This window comes from Lathyrus oleraceus, chromosome 4 (genome assembly GCF_024323335.1).
Source record: "Lathyrus oleraceus cultivar Zhongwan6 chromosome 4, CAAS_Psat_ZW6_1.0, whole genome shotgun sequence".
Lineage (NCBI taxonomy): Eukaryota > Viridiplantae > Streptophyta > Magnoliopsida > Fabales > Fabaceae > Lathyrus > Lathyrus oleraceus.
Window position 1 is genome coordinate 323,399,327 of NC_066582.1, and position 9,631 is coordinate 323,408,957.

Sequence of the window (9,631 nt, forward strand, 5' to 3'; positions counted from 1 at the left end):
TGGGGCCTCTTTTAAAAAGTAAGGGGTCATCCCAGTAATAGTGTTTTATGTCATAGAAGAATCGTTTCTTCTGCTGGTAGGATAAGGTAGGTGGAACTATTCCGGCAGCTAAATAATTGACGAGGTCAGCGTACCACGGTGTAACAGATATAGCTAAGGTGGTTTCTACCTGTTTATCAGCGTTATTTTCTTCCAAAGTAGCTATAAGTTTATCGTACGAGAAATCATCGTTGATCGATGTTCTTTCCGGTTCAAGGTTCTCAAGTCTAGAGAGGTGATCTGCTACTACGTTTTCAGTTCCTTTCTTGTCTTTGATTTCCAAATCGAACTCTTGTAGCAACAGGATCCACCTTAGGAGTCTAGGTTTAGCATCCTTTTTTGTTAAGAGGTATTTGATAGCAGCGTGGTCAGTGTAGATGATTATTTTGGCTCCGACCAAGTAAGAACGAAATTTATCTAGCGCAAACACTATTGCTAGAAGTTCTTTCTCGGTTGTGGCGTAACTCATTTGTGCTTCATCTAGAGTTCTACTTGCGTAATATATAACGTGAAGCTTTTTATCCTTTCGTTGTCCTAAAACAGCACCTACAGTGTAATCACTGGCATCACACATTATTTCGAATGGTTCGTTCCAATCTGGTGTCTGCATTATGGGCGCGGAGATCAGTGCTTGTTTAAGCGTTTGAAATGCTTCTAAACATTTATTGTCGAATATGAATTCAACATCTTTCATCAATAGCCCGGTTAAAGGTTTAGTTATTTTAGAGAAGTCTTTAATGAATCGTCGGTAAAAACCGGCATGTCCTAAGAAGCTTCGTACTTCTCTCACAGTTTTCGGGGGTTGAAGATTTTCAATTACCTCTATTTTGGCTTTGTCTACTTCAATTCCTCTGTTCGAGATGATGTGTCCTAAAACAATTCCTTCTTGTACCATAAAGTGACATTTTTCCCAATTAAGTACTAGGTTTACTTTCACACATCGCTCTAGAACTCTTTCTAGGTTTTCAAGGCATTCTTCAAAGCTTTGTCCGCATACGGAAAAGTCATCCATAAAAACTTCCATGATGTTTTCTAGAAAATCGGCGAATATTACCATCATGCACCTTTGGAAGGTTGCAGGAGCATTACACAAGCCAAACGGCATTCGTCTATAAGCGAAGGTACCAAAAGGACCCGTGAATGTTGTCTTTTCTTGGTCATCAGGGTGAATTGGTATTTGAAAGAAGCCTGAGTAACCGTCTAGATAGCAGAAATGAGAATGTTTTGCTAATCGTTCTAACATATGGTCAATGAATGGTAAAGGGAAATGATCTTTTCGGGTTGCTTTGTTTAGTTTCCTATAGTCAATGCACATTCTCCATCCCGATTTGATTCGTTTGGTTATAGTTTCTCCTTTTTCATTTTCAATGACTGTTACACCTCCTTTCTTTGGTACTACGTGTACAGGACTAACCCATTTGCTATCAGATATAGGATATATGATACCTGCCTCTAATAACTTGGTTATTTCCTTCTTCACTACCTCACTCAGGATCGGGTTTAGTCTCCTCTGGTGTTCCCTAGAAGTTTTACAGTCTTCTTCTAGCATGATGTGGTGCATACAAATAGAGGGACTTATTCCTTTAAGATCGGTGATGTTGTAACCTAGTGCGGTTGGATATTTTCTTAAGATATGCAGGAGTTTTTCTGTTTCGAGTTTTCCTAGGTCAGCATTAACTATCACTGGTCGTTCAAGTTCTAAGTCTAGGAATTCATATCTCAGATTTTTGGGAAGTGTTTTCAGGTCTAGGGTTGGTTTCTTAAGGCATTGCGTAGGATCCGGTGTTATTGCTAAACATTGGTTAAGTTTGTCTTCTACAAGATAGTCAGATGATTTGTCTTTTTCTAACTCCGTTTCTTTTATGCATTCATCGATGATATCCATGAAGTAACATGTATCTTCTATTGCAGGTGCTTTCAAAAATTGGGAAAGAATGAACTCAATTTTCTCTTCTCCTACTTCGAAAGTGAGTCGTCCTCGTTTTACGTCTATGATCGCACCGGCAGTTGCTAAGAACGGTCTTCCCAGTATAATGGGTGTAACTTCATCTTCTCTAATATCCATAATTATAAAATCAGTTGGAATGTAGAATTGACCTATGCGCACTGGAACGTTTTCAAGAATTCCTACAGGATATTTGACGGAACGATCTGCTAGTTGCACAGACATTTTAGTTGGTCTTAATTCTCCCATTTCAAGTCTCTTGCATATGGATAAAGGCATAACACTAATACCGGCTCCTAAATCGCATAAGGCTTTGTCAATGACAAATTTTCCTATGTGACAGGGTATAGAGAAACTACCTGGGTCTTTAAGTTTATGAGGCATATTCTGGATTATAGCGCTACATTCAGCGGTGAGTGTAACGGTTTCGCTATCTTCAAGTTTCCTTTTATTAGAAAGAATTTCTTATAAAAACTTGGCATATGAGGCATCTGCGTAATAGCTTCTATAAACGGAATTGTGACGTTTAATTGTTTTAGTAGGTCAACAAATTTTTTAAATTGGCCCGCATCTTTGGTTTTAATAAGCCTTTGAGGGTAAGGGATAGGTGGCTTATAAGGTGGTGGAGGTACATAAGGTTCCTTCTTTTCTACGGTTTCCTTATTACTCTCTTCCTTTTCCTTAGGTTCACTTTCCTCCTCAGTTGACTTTTTAGAGTTTTGGTTTTCTATCCTTGGGTCAGACGGTCCTTCCACTTCCGTTCCACTTCTCAGTATAATTGCATGAGCGTGGCTTCTTGGGTTAGGTTGGGGTTGGCCAGGAAATGTACCAGTTGGGGCAGCAGTAGGCGCTTGTTGTTGAGCTACTTGTGAAATTTGCATTTCCAACATTTTGTTATGGGCAGCCAGGGCATCTACTTTACTTGCTAGTTGTTTAATTTGTTCGCCAGTGTGTACATTCTGGTTTAGGAAATCTTTATTGGTTTGCTGTTGAGAGGCTATAAAATTTTCCATCATGATTTCCAAGTTGGATTTCCTAGGGCGTTATTGTTAAGTGTAGATGGGATCGGCTTTTGATATCCCGGAGGTATAGCTGGGGCTTGATTTGGAGATTGTCCAGGTGCGTATAGAGCATTATTACTCTTATATGAAAAATTGGGATGATTCTTCCAATTTGAGTTATAGGTATGCGAGTAGGGGCTTCCTTGAGCATAGTTTACTTGTTCCGCTTGGATTCCTATTAGGAGTTGACAATCTACAGGAGTGTGACCTTGGATTCCACAGACTTCGCAGTTCTGAGTTATGGCAACCACGGTGGCTGGAGGTGATACATTTAAACTTTCAATTTTCTGGACCAGAGCATCCACTTTTGCATTAACATGATCAAGGTTACTTATCTCGTACATGCCAGTTTTCATTTGAGGTTTTTCTACCATTGTTCGTTCGCTTCCCCACTGATAGTGGTTTTGAGCCATGCTTTCGATAAGTTGGTAAGCGTCAGCATAAGGTTTGTTCATCAGTGCACCATCTGCGGCGACGTCTATTGTTAACCTCGTGTTGTACAGGAGACCATTATAGAAGGTATGAATTACTAACCAGTCCTCTAAACCATGGTGTGGACAAAGTCTCATCATGTCTTTGTATCTTTCCCATGCTTCGAAAAGAGACTCGTTATCTTTCTGTTTAAATCCATTTATCTGGGCTCTTAACATAGCTGTTTTGCTCGGCGGAAAATATCGAGCAAGACAAACTTTCTTCAACTCGTTCCATGTGGTGAGTGAGTTGGAAGGAAGAGATTGAAGCCATCTTCTAGCGAAGTCGAGTTGCCTCTGAAGTGACACCATTAGCTTTAACAGTATCAGCGTATTGGACAAATACAGATAAATGAAGGTTTGGATCCTCGGTAGGATTTCCAGAGAATTGGTTCTGTTGCACTGCCTGCAACAGTGAAGGTTTAAGTTCAAAGTTGTTTGCTTCGATTGCGGGTGGAGCAATACTCGAATGCGGCTCATCTTGCGATGGAGCGGCGTAATCTCGAAGAGCACGAGCTGGTTCTGCCATCTCGGGTATCGAAGGGAAAATATTTTTGAAATCGGGGAGTTCAACAGGAGGGAGATTGTTTGCAGCACGATATTCCCGAATTCGTCGTAAGACTCGGAGATATAGTTCGATATCGTTGATTCGTAAGTAGAACGGCTCGCCTTGTGAGCGAGTGTGTGGCATACAAATCAACGAAAGAAAGAAAAGAAAAAGAAAAAAAGCCTTAGTCTCTACAGCGTAACAGAAGAGTTACGATATCGACTAAATAAAAAGTCCCCGGCAACGGCGCCAAAAACTTGATCGCGACTTTATGAGTCGAATTTGGGATACAAACTGCAGGTGCACAGTTCTATCGCGTAGTTTTAAAAGATATCGATCCCACAGGGACTTATGAATCGATATACCGTTTTCTAAGGTTACTTCGTAAAGCTAAGGCAGGTAATACTTTGATTGTTTGGGGGAAAAGCTAAAACTAAAATAAGATCTAAAATAAATATCTAATAAGCGGATATCGGTATGTAGTTCGTCGTAATTAGGGAATCAATTCTTTGTTGGTTTCTTGGTCTTAAAATAAATCCTTTCAGTTGACACTATTGATTAAAAGTCTTATCTCAAACTCTCACTCTGTTGAATAAACTATGATTTTATATTAACGTAGCTGTCACTTATTAGTTAAGTCAAAAACCACTTTTTGAAAACAATAGAATCCATAGAAACTCTTTTTAAGAAAACACTAATCGTTTAAACACCCTTATCTCAAACTCTCGCTCTGTTGACTTAGGTTATATAATTAAATTCAAATGCTTAACTCTCGTCCTCACATTCAACCTTTAAAAATACTTTTTGGAAAAGATTAGAATTTAATTAACTCTAAAAATTGCTCTCGCCCTGATCTAGAATTAATGTCCAATTTACACTGTCCAGTCAAAAACTCAAACTCTCGTTCTATTGCTTTTAACTTCTTTATGTCTTTTACTTTCGTACAAAAACCTTGTTATTAAACCTGTAAATTGAGACCGTGAAAAGAGTGACTTTAATTTCAAACTTAATTAAACCAACTTGGTTTTGATTCCTTCATTCCGCTTACTCTACATACCGATACCTAAATAAATTAGCCAGACATGCTAAACAGACTAAAATAATTATCATGCATAAACAAATTCATTTTAGGCAAATAATATAAATAAACAGTAAAGCAGGGCATATATAAATTCAAACAATAATTAAAGAACCAGAGAAATTAAATAGCAGTCTTGAACACTCCACCACAAGCCGGTTGGATTTGTTCTTGAATTCTTCAATCAAACAGAAAGATAAAAGCGAAGGAATAAAAAACTAGATTCTAACGTAAGGTTAGATCCGGTGAAAGGTACACAATAGTTTCCGGTGTAGAAACTACTGTGCGAAAAATTAATTAATTGCTGGAAAAGAAAATAGAAATTGCAAAGGAAACAATATAAAAATCGTAAAAGTAATGCTGTAAAAATGTGCTTGTACTGCTGGAAGAGAAAAATTGCGAAAAAGAGAAAACGGCGAAGAAGTGTGGAACTTCTAGGGTTCTCCGTAAGGTTACTATTTATATTGGTCATTGTTGTAACTGTTTCCAAAGGTATTCCGCGTCAAAGGTCTTCACGTGGCAAATGGTCAGGCGTGCAAATAGGACTCAACGTCTCTGAAGCCAAAAATATAGGAGAATGGTGTGACGTCCGTCACACCATGTGTGACGCTCGTCACACAAGTGTGTAAAGCGTGACGCTCGTCACAGCCTTTGTGACGCCCGTCACAGGCACAACGCCTGTGCTTTTTGGGCTGGGCTTTGGCTTTTGATATTTGCTTCTTTTCATTCCTTTTTGCACCTCCTTTTCTTCCTTTTTTACTTGTGCTTTAAATAAACCACCTGAGATAAATAGAAAGAAAATACCGCGTAATATCTAATAAAATGAAATAAATTGAAGTAAATAATAATATAATTTAATTAAATTGAGTCCTAGAATGTGATACTATTTCATGTTATCAAACTCCAACAAGGGTGAAAACATGAACCCAAGAGTAAACATGTATGAACCGACAAGTGAGGGCGTATAAAACTTGTATCACTATACTGGAACAACCGAAAAAGAGAGGAATTAGGTGTTTGGGGTAAGGTCCAAACAACTCTTGGTTCACAAGGAGGTGCAAGATAGAGCATAAATGTATAGTGTATTTGGCTCAAAGATAAAGGTATATCACATAGAGTGAAGGAAGGCAGAATAAGAATATATCATGTGCTGAACGGAGTGAAGTGACCGGAGTCACAGAATAGAAGAACTTGGTATCAAGTGACTGAATAAGTATTGTTTGAAATCGAAAGGTGAAAGTGTATTAGAATCCATAAGAGAAATGATATTTCTACCATAAAGGGAAACAACTCTGACCGCGACAGGGTGTTAGCCAAAAAAGAAGGAATTAAATGTTTGGGATAAGAGCCAAATAACTCTAGGTATGAAATGCAGACTATTCGTTTGGTGTCTTAAAAGAGTGTGTATGGGATTCCAAAGAAAGTGTATTTCGATGTCAAAGAGACAGATATGTCACTGGGTGAACGGTTTATGATTGAAGGTAGATAATGAAAGGTGAAAGATATGAGTGATGCCCTAAGGCGGAAGAAGGAATAATTAGAAGTATGCTCGCCAAGGATTCGCATCCTCATGCCTACGTATTCTCATTGTGAAATGAGAAAATCAGAGCAATCGTAGTTCGGAATTACGAGAATAGAGAGAGAGATATTTGTCTAAGCAATAGGGACTCACGAGACAAACACAAAGTCAAGGGATAAATGCAATGCAAGGAGTAGTGTATCACTTGCTGGGGAATCGACAGTTCGAGATCAAATCAAGATAGTATCTTGGATCCAAGAGAAGGATAGACTCTTAATCGAAGAGGAAAGTGGTGTGTTAGCCGAAAAAGAATGAATTAAATGTTTGGGATAAGAGCCAAACAACTATCGATTGTAGAGATGGATTGTCATCAGGATGTCCTAAAAGGATATACAAGGAGGAGTCCAAGGAGAAATTTAATTGATCTCAAAAAGATGGTATAGGTTGCATGAATGAAGAATGATTGCTTGATAAATAGGGTAGCTCGCAAAGAAACTGGGTTCTCCTGCCTACGTATCCTTATAGTGCAATAAGGAAATTAGAGCTTTCGTAGTTCAGCCCACTAGGGTTGAAGAGAAATTGATTGGAGGCGAGAAGAAATGGATGATTGAGATTGAAATGATTTGAATGGAATGGAAAGACTTGATATTTACTGGATGAAATCACACTAACTCTCAAGTGGAAGTAGAAGAGTCTTTGTAGTTGTTTCTTGCAATGATGAAGACCTTATCAATTGTTTGATTCGAATTGCACTAAACTCTATGAATGAAGGTGATTACGATGAGCGTTGGGTCATACGTCCCATACCCAAAGATACTCACAATGGGGGTAGGAATACTCCAGTCCCACTTCTTCTCCATTACTTAAGGCTCGTATCATACAACTTGATTCATGATTGATAAGTTGTTGATTGTTGTCCTTGCTTTTTGTTGTTTTTGCTTTATGGAGATTGACTTGTTAATCGTATGGTTAGAATTATGCTAAAGTCTATGAATAAAGGTGAATACAATTAGCGTTGGATTATACGTCCCATACCTAAAGATACTCAGAATGGGGGTAGGAATACTCCAGTCCCACTCCTTCTCTATTGCTTAAGGCTCGTGTCCCACCCTTCTAACTTTAATTTAACAAATGTTGAAGATGCCACCTTTGATGTGCTTGCATAATCCGCTGCTTGGTATGATTGAGGATGCCTTGATTGAAGATCTTGTCTTGAGGCCTTGGGCTCCACAGCTTGGAAGAAAAGTCTTATTAAGTGACCAAGAGTCTTTTGGTCACTCAATTTAGACAGTGGGATTATACAAGTTCAAAGGATTTAATTAATCAAAATTGATTTTGATCAATTTAATCATGGGTTTTATTTTGTTTTTATGGAACTAGGTTAGGATCTAATCAAAGTTAGTAATTGTTAGAAACTATCCTAAGTGATCATACATTAGGAACTGATTGAAAAATCTAAGTTAGAAGTTAGAAATCCTAAGGGAGCATGTCAAAATATTGATTAAAAGGCCTATGTTAAGTCCTACAATTATTAGGAAATGATTGAATTCTAATCCTAAGGGGAGCATGCAATTCTAACATCAAAATACCAAAATGAGCCTAAAAGGGTAAAATTATCAATTGCAAAATATATCAAATTCTAACCATGGTTTAAAGTTGATTAAATCCTAAAGATTGAAATCTAATCCTAATGTTGAAAATGGGATGATTCTAAATTCAACCAAAGACCAATTAAAATCTAATCAAGGTCCTAATTAAAATTCTAATAAAAAGTCATAATTAAAATTCTAATAAAACCCTAATTAAAAGCTAAAATCCTAAAAATCAAGATTTTATTCCTAATTGTCAAAATTACCTAATTAATCTAATATTATCCTAATTAACCTAATTACATTGCAAAAAATCAATTAAGAAAATAAAAGAAAATAAGCAATTAAAATGGAGGTGTGAATTGAAAATGGAAGTGTAAAACAAGATTTGGTTAATGGGCTGCAGGATGAGCCTAAAGTAGTTTTTTTGTGCAGGAAGCAAAAGTCAAAACAAAAAAATAAGTGGTGTGTGAATTAAAATGAACTTCGGTTGCGTTTGAGCCCATTCAATACTTCCAACGCTCGGGGGGTGCGCATTGGAAATGCGTGGTGAATCAGCAAAATGGTAATGGGCTTGGTTAAGCCCAAATCTATTTCTTTCCAAAGTCACTAGGGGGTGCATTGGTGATGTGTGTGGTGTGAAAGGGAAATCAGTGAGCCTGATTGAACTAAGCCCAAACCTCACACCTCCGTTGACTTGTCCAAGTCAGCAGAGTTCAAATAAATCCTAAAGCGTACGCAGTCTCACCTCTCCGTTCCTTGTGGTTCACCGTGCTGGCGTCCGTCGTTGGCGTCGGTAGTGGCTTACACCTAAACACCACCACCATTGGATGCACGATATCAAGCTAAGCATGAATATGACAATGGAATTACGGAACAACTCTTGTACCAGTTGAATCGAACCGTTGAACAGAAGAACCCTAACGGTTTACAAGTCAAATTAAATGGCGTTTGGTAGAGATCAATCCCTAATACTATGGGGGTTCCACTCCCTAACCTAGGTGCTACGTTTTGGTGAGCTCAAAACAAGAAAATGATACTGAATGATAAATGACATACTGTAGCACCTCAAATTTGCACCCACATTCATGCATTCATTTCATTTTTTTAAGTCATTAACATTACACATTGCATTACATCATATCAACAAGAACTGGCATCAAGAGAATTCCTCTGTGCAAAGAGAGCAAGGTTTTTCCTTGAGACGAGGGTCACATGACTATTTTGAAGAGCTTAAATGAATCAAGGATCATTTTGAAGCAACTTTGCCAAGTGTTAGAGGCCCAAAGTCATCAGTGCATTGCCAGGTCATCTGGGGCCCATAAAAGTCAACTGAAAGTCAACTGAGGGCTAGGAGGTGGAGAAATGGTTTGAGACACTTCA

General features: G+C 38.1%; 1 non-coding gene across 1 annotated transcript; it reads left to right on the forward strand.

The window, feature by feature from the left end:
• Positions 1-3,588: 3,588 nt before the first annotated feature.
• On the forward strand, positions 3,589-3,695 carry LOC127077962 (small nucleolar RNA R71). Its single transcript, XR_007787720.1, has one exon. It is a non-coding gene; the product is annotated as a small nucleolar RNA R71 (small nucleolar RNA).
• Positions 3,696-9,631: the final 5,936 nt, after the last annotated feature.